A 12,606-nucleotide genomic window follows, 5' to 3' on the forward strand; every position below is an offset into this window, starting at 1 on the left:
TAGGGATTCTACCCAAACGTTACATGTTTAAACTAATAAACACACAGGGTTTATCCTGCTTGCAACCTTTATTGTGCCGATCTCCATATTCATACTAATGTGCAGCTAGAGGCCATCTGCCCTGCCCAAAAAACTACCCCTGTATACATATGGGGTGTCTATATAAAGGCTCCTAAAAGTAACAGTTTTACCAAGAATATATTGCATTTCTTTAGCACATATATTAACTGTGGATTAAAGAATCACAAAACACACACACACACACACTATTCTTCCCAGTGATAAAAGAGTGTTGGTTTGTACCAGATGCACAAATCACTTCTGCTTCATCTGCCTTTTCTGCTGTGGAAAAACTCCTAGCATGCCTTTGTATGATTAAAGCAAGGATAAACAAGGAACATGGCTAATGAGAAGCAGGTGAATTTTATAGGTTCTTGTTTGGATTACTGGGACATATAATTTACCATTGGTATTAACGCCTCTTTCAGAATCCTCTGCAAATCCAGGTTATTGACTTAGGCATGTAACAATCACATAAATGCTTTCAGCATGAGCGCTTGAATGTAATAAAATGCTGTTGTGTAGAAGCAACTTGTATTTTTTGCATTCATTTCTCCTTAGAGGCAGATTTAAGCATAGAGATCAGTTTCTCAGCTGAAAGGGCATGTTGTGACATTTACCTACACATGTGGGAAACGTCATATTCCAGATAAAAATGAAACCTACGTTAATCTGCTTCTCTTTTTCTAAGACACTGGAGAGGATTCAAAATTAGCTTTATGGTCGCACAGTATCTGTAAACTGTAGCTAGGATCCGAGGGTTCTCGTTTTGCAACACCTAGAGGGCTGAAGGGTCCCAATCCTTTTTGTAAATACAGATTCTGTTCTCATTCTCAGAAAGAAAGACTGTGAATTTTATAGTTTGCGCCAGTGTGCAGTTTACGTGATAAACTTCTTCCTGAAAAAGTTATGTTTGCTCCAAAAGAGCACATTCACGAATGCCTTTAAAATTACAATTTGCAATTCAATAACAGTCTAATAAAGAATATTAACTTGCGAAATGGAAACTTTTATTCTTATTTGTGCAATTTCTTTTATATTTGAAACTGTTTATTATATTTCCCCCTCAAGGTTACTGTAATGCAGAGAAAACAGAAAGCTGCAGAAAGATCTTGTGTGTATTTTGTTCTGTCAAGCATGTGAGTAGCATTAGACACCCTGATGAGCAACTTTTCTTCACGCATAGCTGTTCCTTTAAAGGAGAAGGAAAGTCTGTTTGCACTTGGGGGTGCCAAATGTTAGGCACCCCCAAGTGATTGTATTGACTTACCTGAAACCCCGGGCCGGTGCTCCTATTGGCAGAAAACTGCACCAACCCGGGGTTTTTCTAGCGAGCACCACTGAAAGATCTTCTTCCGTCTTCTACTTTCTTCAAATTTCCCTGGGCAAACGCATGCGCAATAGAACTAAATAGGCAACTTTTTAGTTAAAGTTCGGCTTCTCATTCTACTGCGCATGCGCAGCCATATGAAGAAAGAGGAAACAGGAAGAGGATCGCTCCGTGGTGCTCACTGGTTTAACCCTGCAGTTTTCTGCCAATAGGAGCACTGGCCCGGGGTTTCAGTTAAGTCAATACAATCACTTGGGGGTGCCTAACACTTGACACCCCCAAGTGCAAATAGACCTTTCTTCTCATTTAATGATTCACTGCTTACAAAACTAGCAATTAACTCTCACTTGATCCGGTGGGGTGCAGCTACAGCAGTGCATTTGGCAGGGATGTCAAATGCTAAATGAGAGAGGACCCAAATGAGGACTTAGAATGCTCCTGCTCTTACTTAGGATTTAGGTAGTTTTGTATATTGTAGGGCAAGGTATAGATTATGGAACATGCAGAACTGGTTCCTTAAGATATTATGAACAGGGAAGAGACAGATCTACATTGTTCTGTACAATCGCATCTCCAGAGGCTTAGACCCAGATAATGACAATATGGACTTGGAAAGGCTAGAAATTTTTTAACCACAGCAGTTATTTGGTCTCTCTTATACACCCAACTACCAAAATAAATAATGTTTTAATAGAGTAATGGGCCCACAGATTAGATTGTAGAAGAGTCTGGTACAAGACCTTCTTTCCGTGAGAAACCCAGTTGGATTAATGTCTTGTTAAAAGTGAAAGAAAATGTTATTGTCAGAACATCCATCTATATCCTGATGGATTGAGATCTGTGGCACAGATTTTACGTTTATCTTTCATTCTCAAAACATTTCTGTGACTGCTCATGGATATTACTATGGTAGAACAATTTAAAAAAATACTAATTGTGCCATAAATTGTTCAAATAGCAATATAATTAGTGATCACCAACGAAGTATAGATAGGACAGAGAACACAGCATATTTTCTACATTGATTGTGGTGATTTGGGATTGCTAATTTTACTTATTATGGATTGCAAATGATAGCATTCAGATCAAGTGCACTCAGGGGAGCTCTGGTTGCCTTAGTTAATGCATTGAAATTCATATTCAAGAATCATATTTGAAGATTCTACATAGTGTCATTGATTGCTTAAAGCTTTTGTGGGTTCAAGTCCCTTAGATGGATATTTTTTAGTAATTGGAAGCAACCAAAGGAGAATATGACAATCTTTCTAGCTAATGCAAGGGTTGCAAGGAATACAGAACTGCCAGCTTCTTGCAAGCAACTGCCAAATACAGCAGGTAAATTATCCAAGCTGGATACTGGAAAAAAATTCTATAAAGGCACAAATACATGCAAGTAAGTCAGGTTAAAATGATTTTATCTAAAGCTTTCTTTTGGATTGTGTAAACCATTTACTTAAAACTGGTGCTATTACTGCTAATTCCACCTGTCTGAATGACAACACCTCTTTAATAAATCCCTGTAATAATGCTAATGAATGGTTCCTCTTATGTTTATAGAATGCCGGCAGCTATACTCCCCGTCAACATGTTAGAGTAAGAAGAACACACCCTCTCAGCAACCTAAAAAGTATACACCTAAACATTTCTACTAGTTTTAACATATTCACCAGACAGGTTGCCCTCATTACAAGCATTAAGAATAACTCACAGGAGTGTCTTCTTTGACACCCATGTATCACATACAGTATACAACCGTTTGCTACATATTTTATACAACAGATATCTAACTTATGTATCTCTCTATCCAGGGGTGGTAGGCCAAGTGATGTCCCTTCACATGCATTACTGAGAAGACGTTGTCCTGCTAAATAAATTCGTATAGTAGAAAGAACTGCCCAGAAGATGACAGAAATAAGGTGGATGAGTTAGCTTTAAAAAAAAAAATAAAAAAAAACCACTACCACAAAAGTGTAAACAAGATCCTTATAACACCACTGGAGGAATTCCAGGACCCATGGAGGATGCAGAAAGCAGACCAATGAGAAGTAATATTTACATCTGTGGTCTACTAACTCCATACACAGCTTACAGGTTTGAGGATAAACCAGCTGGCTCTGGATGTTCTTTTAGAGCACATTTCCCTAAATAGAATGCACAAACTACTTGGGTCTAAGATCCCACAGACATATTATTTTGAAACAAACCAAAGCAGATGGTAATGGCTGCAGTTGGGACAGCGTCTACGAAGCTCATAAATATTATTTGTTCGCAGACCAATCTAGAATGACCATACATAGGCAACACTTGGTGTTACCAATAACCACAATCCCTCTCACACATTACATCAGGTATCTACGGGGATACATTTAAGTTACTCTTTCATAAAAAAAATGATTTTTTTCCTCATATTTCTTGACACCGTCTTTCCCCAGTGAACGGAATTTTGCCTCAGTGCCTCTCCATTAAGGCAGAAAAGCTCAGAAAGAAGTGACTTAAAAGACCATAAATCTATAGAACAGCATTCCCCAATAACCCCTTGGGAGAGCTTATGTGCTTGCCACTTACAGTGGCCTTATATTTGCTGAAGAGGGTTAATAGAGACCATGTTGGAACTGTTCCATTGTGTAGCGTCATGTTCTCATTGATGCAACCATCTGTAATTACCTTCAATAAACCTAACGGGAGAGGCAGTGGATACACTGGCAGAAAATTGAACAGAAATATGGTTTCTACTTGTACTATGCATTCACATCAGTCCCTACTGTAGTGGAGTTTACAAACTAAAGTTACTATAACATTCACAAACACATGCATAAGGGTCAATATCATCAGTAGCAGGCATAAGTAGGTTAAAGCACCCAACTACGGTGCACAAGGTCCTGAGTTGGTGCCCACCTACACTGCCCAAGAGGACGAGGCTCCAGCACAGACAGGAAAGAAATCCCCACCCCATGGAGACCCCATCTCCATCTGACAGGGAAGTGGTTCCCCCCCCTAAAAAGAGGCTACATTTAAAAAAAAAATTAAAATAAATATTCTGTTTAAAACAATTAAGCTTGAAACATTGTCATATATACTTAAAAATAAAGGTAAAAACGTTGCATATTGTAATATTTGGACCTAGGGTTTGTAGACAAGGACCTTTCTGTAATTTGGATCACCATACCTTAAGTCTGATAAAAACTATTTAAGCATGAAATAAACCCAAAAGGATTGTTTTACCATCAAGTACAAATTATTGTGTTATTATTACAGAGAAAAAAGGAAATCATGTAATTAAAAATTTGAATTATCTTAAAATTATCTGAATGGGATATGGTCTTTATGCAATGCAGAGCTTTCTGGATAACATCTTTCTGGATATAGAATCACATTGTTACTTCACTTCCACAGAGAGCTCTACAGAAGTGACTGTGAAATTCACAAACTATATTAGGGGTAAAATAGTGAGGCAAGGGAGGTATTAAACTCATTTGAGGGGGGCTAAAGCAGACTAATAAGTGTTCTTGCATGAACTAAAATTGCTACTTTTAAAGCTATTCGTGTTTTTTGTAAAAATTATGTTGCTTTAAGAATTTGAATTTATATGAAGAAATCGCATTGCACTATTCTTTTTGTAATCAGTTCTTTTCTGCCTATCTGACATAATCTTTGCTCTGCACCCAGAAAGTGTTCAGTTATTGAAGCCAAGCAAGCAACAACCCCATAGAAGCTAGGGATGACAAAGCAAGAAGAGACTAAAAATACATTTCAATTAGACATACACAACCGACAAATACTGCTGATGTGACTGTTTTTATGAGCCATTCAGTATTTTGGAATAAAGGCTTGGATTTCTTGTCCCTAAGGTTTCTATTTGACCTTCCCAGCATGACCTTCCATCTTTCTCAAAAATAGCTATCCTTCAGCATGTTCTTGGGTTCCTTCATCTGAAAACATTGTTTGCTCCTTTCTCATCTCTCAGCCTTGCTATAAATAATCAAGGTCACTTACAATTCTCACTTCCACCTTTAAACATTAGTCCCTGATGCCTGGCAGATCTCTGGAGTCTTTTATTCCACCCTAACCTATTATAAAAATTGAAAAATGCAATGTTTATTTGCAGAATACACATAATTTTGCCAGCAGAGACTTTCTTCCAGGGCTTATTACCAACTGCTAGGTGTATAACAATAAACATTTATTCACTCTTGTGTGGGAAGTGAGGAAATCTCAAAATCCATTAACATGCAGCAATGTTGCTTGCTGATGAAACTATGGTAAAATATGTGCTATACAGATTGATACACTTGTCATAGAATGATGACATTGATGAGTTAGTTCTAATTACATGGCAGATCCCATACTCTACTGTCTGGTGGAAAAATATCTGTAGGAACAATATGTTTTCCTTTGTTCAGTTGAGTTATTGCCTGAAAATCAGCTTACTGGATGATATCTCAGCTTGGTGCTATTCCAATACTTTTCTCTATGTCTCCAAAGTTGTCTGGCAATCAAGGCCCTGGAACACAATTCCTGGGTTGTCTTTATTCATAAATGAGTGGATACTCACAAGCAACATTTCAGCAGGCTTACTAGCTTGTGTAAGTACAAGGTGCAATATTGATTAAAGCTAATTCCAAACAGCCAACCTTCCAACCTTTGGATGGCCAAACTTCTCCTTCTGGATACCCAACTCTCTTCTCTACCAACTTGTGCCGCTTTCAGCAAAGTATAAGAACAAGCATTATAATAGAAACATAACTAACATAAGTAGAAGCAAATATGTATTATTCACTAAAAAACCTCTACAGAGTGCATAAATCCATAAATATCAACCAAGTCACAGATAACAGTCTATGTATGACCAAGAAAAGAAATGAAAATATCCTTGGGCATAAAAATACTATAACAACAGCAAAAGGGAAATAAAAAAATAAATCCTTAATAAAATATAGGGAAGTCTCTGAAGAAGGAAACCAACCCACAGTGGCCCTGCTGAACTGCAAAATGCACCTTTGTTATTTCACATAAATTTAAAAAGTTTTTCTAATTACCAAATTAATCTTTATCCATCTTTAAAACCATAGCAAACTATTGTTACATCCATGATATTGAAAAATAAAGGTATTATCATTGTTCCTTCTCCCTAATAAGTTTATTTTATATACAGGCATTTTTCACAAATATGGAGCTCATATCATAAGATGAATCCAAAGAGTGTGAACTAGGGATGCACCGAATCCACTATTTTGGATTCGGCCGAACCCCCGAATCCTTTGTGAAAGATTCGGCCGAATACCGAACCGAATCCGAACCCTAATTTGCATATGTATATTAGGGGTGGGAAGGGGAAAACATTTTTTACTTCCTCGTTTTCTGACAAAAAGTCACGTGATTTCCCTCCCGCCCCTAATTTGCATATGCAAATTAGGGTTCGGATTCGGTTCGGCCAGGCAGAAGGATTTGGCCGAATCCGAATCCTGCTGAAAAAGGCCGAATCCTGGCCGAATCCCGAACCGAATCCTGGATTCGGTGCATCCCTAGTGTGAACTCTACCACTCCAGTTCAACCAGGTGCCACACAGGTAACTACCTCTTAGTCTTCCATAACATAAATTAGGATTAGACTGAATCCAGCATTCGGTTCAGTATTCAGCAGGATTTTGCCTTTTTCGTCAGGATTTGGATTTGGGGGAAACCTCGTGCATGGCTGAATCTGAATCCTTAAAATCACGTGACTTTTTGTCACACAAACGAAAAAATTGTTGATTCAGTTCAGGATGTGGCAAATCTTTTTGTGAAAGATTTGGGATTGAGACAAATCCAAAAATAGTGGATTTTGTGCATCCCTCACATAAACAGAAATAATTCCTTGCGCACACAGGAGTTAACACTGACATTTTGGTGTTGAATTTGGTACCCTCTTCAATACAATGACATTATTGACATACCCCCAAATTACAATTAAGGGAAATGTGCCGAGATAATGTGATCTCAAGTGTTCAGGGGTTGTTTTTGGGAACCATGCAGGTGTATATTTATAGAGCGATTTTTCTTTAAATAGAAAAGACCAGTATTTAACACTTACATTAAAGGGGTTATTCTCCTTCCAAACACTTTTTTCAATTCAGTTCAGTCTGGCAGCTCAGTAATTCAGACACAGACTCTAAACTGTTAAAGTTTAATTATAATAACAGCTGTCTGTAATTAAACTGGGATTCTGCTCAGCAGGGACAAAAATAAGAAATGTATCAACTAAATGTATCAACTTAGAACAGTTTACAGGGTCGGCCACCCCCCCCCCCCCGAGCTGCTTTAGAAGGTGAAAAATGACACTTTACACTAAAATATTAGAAACATAGAAAATAGAAATTAATAAGTAAAAAGTCGTTATTTCTGGTGGTCTATCTGAAAACTACTAGTTGTTTGAAGGTCAACAACCCCTTTAAAATAAATAAGAGCAAAAATAAATATATTACTTGGCCTTAACTGATTGTATGGTGGTATTTGTGCATTACAATAAATGGCACCATAGAAAAAATATTGCAGGTGTAATTATGTTTTTCATTGAAAAAAAAAATGTACTATAACTGCTAGCCACAAGAGGTTTCTGCACACTTTCCAACATTCCCAACTGGAAAATCGTGCCGTTTAAGCAACGTCTAAATAGGGACAGCTGGGAGGACAGAGTCTGGTGTGTCTCAGAGGAGACATTGTTTCCAGTCAGCAATATCTATTTATGATCATCTTAGATTCTGTTCTATTGAGGATGTTGCAGCAATAATTATGGCAACTTCTCATTCATATGCTTCCCACTCATATGTGTTAAAGTAAGTAAGAAAAAAACTGTTCTGCACTATAGTTGATGGCCTCCATTAATTGCTGCGGCATGCTGGGAGTTGCAGAAAACAATGGCTATAGGGTTACAAGCTTAACAACCGTAACAACTAGTTTGGTAGGCAACCTGAACTAGTTGCTTGATAAAGCATCCTAAAAACGAGGTTATTGCAGCAAGCAATTGCCCTCACAGTTACATTGTACCCAGGGGAAAAGCTAATTTACCTAGAAGTAATTATCTTAGTTTATCATTCTTCTCTCTCTCCCTCAAACACACTATCTGAAACAGAAAAACAGACAAATCAGCCTTCAAACTTAGTTACTGCTGAGATGGATCTAATTCGGCCACGCTGCCAACTTGACTCAAACATTTTGTTTTGCAGAGGAAGTAAAACCATTTTTTATTGCAGATCCAGTACAAGCCACATGCCAATTCAGCATTCTTGCATTGTATTATCTAATACAGGTATGGGAATCTGGGAATCTGTTATCTGGAAACCCGTCATCTAGAAAACTCCAAATTATGGGAAAGTTTTCTTCCATAGACTCCATTTTATCCAAATAATAATATTTCTGTAATAATAAAACAATAAAGTATACTTGTTCACGATTAAGATATAATTAATCCTTACCGGAAGCAAAACCAGTCTATTAATGTTTATTTCCTAGTAGACTTAAGGCATGAAGATCCAACTTACTGTAAGATTTTTTATACGGAAAACCCCAAATCCCAAAACAGAACCCATACCTGTATCCCCTTGCAGAAAATAGCGGTAGCAACTGCAGAAGTGCCACCAAAATACAATACCTATGCCCTAAAACCTAAGGTGGAATACCATTCCAGGATAAGCACATGTAAATACAATTTACAAGAGAGCTTAGGTATCAAAGACAATTAGGATCCAAATTAGATTTTATTCTGTATTTTCTAAAAGGCTAGTTTCTTAACCCTGAAAAAGTATGGGAATGTGGGGTTTGGAACTATTAGCATTGTGTAAAGGGGAGGCAGGTCTGGCTTATGATGTGCATGGCCTAAAAGTACCAAGACTGCAGAATCGCTCGCACTGGATATTCTGATCATCTGCAAAGACCTATAATGAATAAAATATCCACAAAATCATATATAAGCCTGATGTGACATTCAGTGGTGACGTCAAAAGAAACATGTGGTCCAAAGAAATTCTCAATTCCCTGACAGCTAAGATTTTGGCCATCTGCCTGTGCAAAGTAAAGAGCGTTAAGGAGAAGAATGGATGCCATGGATGAAAATCTGCCTTAAAAAGTAAGCAAATATTTCTAATATAAGCTAATTACACTGTGCATTTTTCATATTGCTCCTCTTTAATTATTAGGAAAGTAACATTATAATGGTATAGTCTAAAATGTTGCATCATTTCTGCTAACATTATGGTGTGCCTTTAGGGAGGGAGAAGGGTCTACTCAGTTTGCAGCAGTAACATAGCATGCTGAGAGTTGTAGTTTAAAAACAGCAAAAGAGATGCATTAACCAGCACATGCTGAAATTTCATACATCCGAATTAGATCTATATTCTATTTTAGAATGATATTTTCCCAAATGAGAAAGCAATTTGTAGTAGGTAGCGAATAAGGGCCAAGAAGAAGTGTGTGGGCAGCTTAGGCCCTGGGAAATTTGCCGGTTAATAACACTCTCACAGTAAGGGGTAAGCTCTCAGCAGAACACTGTGGGGAGAGGCAGTGCATTCTCACACACAAATAGAATACTAGAATAATTATCCACAATAAACTATTAGATTTTCTCAGAGCAAATATAAAAAATGTCTCGGCCTTAATGTTTAAATTTAATTTGGTATCAAAAAGAAATTACACAGAATAACAGGCTTTGATGTATTTTTTACCCCCATCTTGTAATTAGGTCAAGATGCAAACAATAGCAAACATTTACTAATGTGGCCTCATTTTATATCATTATGTTAAAAAGCACCATAAAAAAAATATTAGATGCCTCGGCTTCCTATAATCTCCTGCAGCGCTCTGCTGAGACTCAGACCATTAATAACCCCATAAGTCTGCAAGGTGCTCATTTATTAGTGGCACAGAGATCATCCAGTAAACAGTGCTGCCTGCTCATACATCTCTTTTTTTTTTTAAGATATACATGCTGTGGGATCATGCTGTTGCTGAACTACAAACGTCACAATCCTTCAACAGCATTTCAAGGCCATGGTGCTTTAGCTCGACAGTGTCACTGCTGAGGGTTTCTGGTGGCTGTAGTTCCCCAACAGCTCAAGGACCACAAATTCGAAAACCATGTTTTGGCGCATGTCAGAGATTACAAATGTGTGTAGCAGAGACATGAGCATCTAAAGGGCAGCAGCATGTGATTGATAAATAGCGAGAGTGTCAGTGACACCAAGAAGCAGTCAGTAAATCCGCTCGCTAATCTCTCATGCAATTTGCACCTCAGTGATAAGTCCCCCAGTGTGTGGGCTCATGGTGCCCACGGATCTGCTTTCAGAGCAAGGCTGAGGGCATTGCATTCCAACAGGAGGGCTATAAAATTGTGGCTGGTGACTCCAGCAGTAAATTCTGTCATTTTCAGTGTCAGCAGCTCACATTGCATGCTATAACACAGAACAAATATTATGGTATAGAGAGGCCTTTCATGAATCAGAGTTTGAGTGCTGTAACTCCCCATGTCTAAAGCCACACCAGGCGTTTCCTTTAAAGTGGCCATACTTGGTCAGATTTAAGATACAGATTCAGACACTTGATATTGATTAGGCAGCTTATCTGCCCATGTATGGGGCACTCTACAGGCCCACCTGACCAAAAATATATCTTGCATGTTTGATTTTCCCTTTGGATTGCAGTCCTCACTCGGATGGCTCGTATTCCCGCCATTGTAATCAGATTGTTTGGCCATAGGGCCAACGACCGGATTAAGCCCAATACCATACACCTTAGGCGGGCATATCGGAGAAAAGATCCGCTCATTTGGTGACTTCACCAAACGAGTGGATCTTGTAGGGTATGAATAGCTTAAAGGAATAGTTCAGTGGAAAAATAAAAACTGGATAAATAGATAGTCTGTGCAAAATAAAAAAAATGATTCTAGTATAGTTATTTAGCCAAAAATGTAATGTATAAAGGCTGGAGTGAACAGATGTCTAATAAAACAGCCAGAATCCAACTTCCTGCTTTTCAGCTCTATAACTCTGAGTTAGTCAGTGACTTGAAGGGGGGCCACATGGGACATACCTGTTCAGTGAGTTTGCAACTGATTCTTCACCTGCAGGCCAGATTCTAAAGCAAACAGTTATTAACCATATCCCCCCTCAAGTCAATGATTGGTTATTGCCTGGTAACCAATCAGTGGAAACCAAAAGAGCTGCAAAGCAGGGAGTAGTGTTCTGGATATTATGTTAGACATCCAGTCACTCCAGCCTTTATACATTACAACTATATTAGAAACATTTTTTATTTTGCATAGCCTATCTATTTACCCAGTTTTTATTTTTACACGAACAATTCCTTTAAGGGTCACTTGTCACTGGATTCATAAGTAGTGCAGTACAATACATAGATATATTTATTGAACATAGAGATTACACACTAAAACACAACTAATAAAAAAAGGTAAAGCGGCCCTGCCCAAAAGAGCTTATAATCTAAATGAAATTAGAAGTCTATGGAGCCATTGGGTAGGCTGGGGGTGACATAAAAATAATTTAGAGGGCAGCATCCAGCCAACAATCCTCTGGTTTTAGAACAAATAAAAACTATCTTATTTCTTTAATAATACAGTCTTCAGTGGACCAGTGCAATGAAAGCTTAATGTGACCATATTATCGATAAAAAAAAAATTGAAGGTTTTGCAACATACATCTTTGCCAAACAAGTATAGAGAGAAAAGAATCTACTTCCTCCTCAGTGACTGGTTCAACCCCCTGAATTAGAAGAGTTGACTTCAATGGATTTTTGTCTTTTTTCAACCCAAATTAGCTATGACTGGGGATAAGTCTGTTGGAGCTGGGGGTGTTTTGTTTGGCTGGTGTGATTTTAGGTGCTGGTATGTAATTTTCAATAGTGTCTATTTTCCTCTCAAAAATATACAGCAAGATGTTTGGCTGTTGAAGAGAAAGGAGGATCAAGCAGAGGTGGACACAGAATTGAGTTGTGGCACAGGCATGCAGGACTAGATGACTGCTGTCATAATATATACATGCTGAGAACTGTGCTTAAACTATTGGCAGACATTGTCTATGTAGACATCACTGCATAAGCCTGCACCTTTGAATCGGTATACATCTGACCCACTTGCAGTCTCCTTTTTCCAGTTAATATTTGTAGCATTAAATATCTGACTGATCACCTGTGTGCCGAAGGTTGGTTACCCAATGTCAACTTCGGTATGGC

General features: G+C 38.1%; 1 protein-coding gene across 2 annotated transcripts in view; it reads right to left on the reverse strand.

Annotated features, from left to right (window-relative positions):
* homer2.L (homer scaffold protein 2 L homeolog) overlaps positions 1–12,606 on the reverse strand; it is an 87,184-nt gene that overhangs the window by 40,629 nt on the left and 33,949 nt on the right.

Source organism: Xenopus laevis, chromosome 3L (assembly GCF_017654675.1).
Source record: "Xenopus laevis strain J_2021 chromosome 3L, Xenopus_laevis_v10.1, whole genome shotgun sequence".
Lineage (NCBI taxonomy): Eukaryota > Metazoa > Chordata > Amphibia > Anura > Pipidae > Xenopus > Xenopus laevis.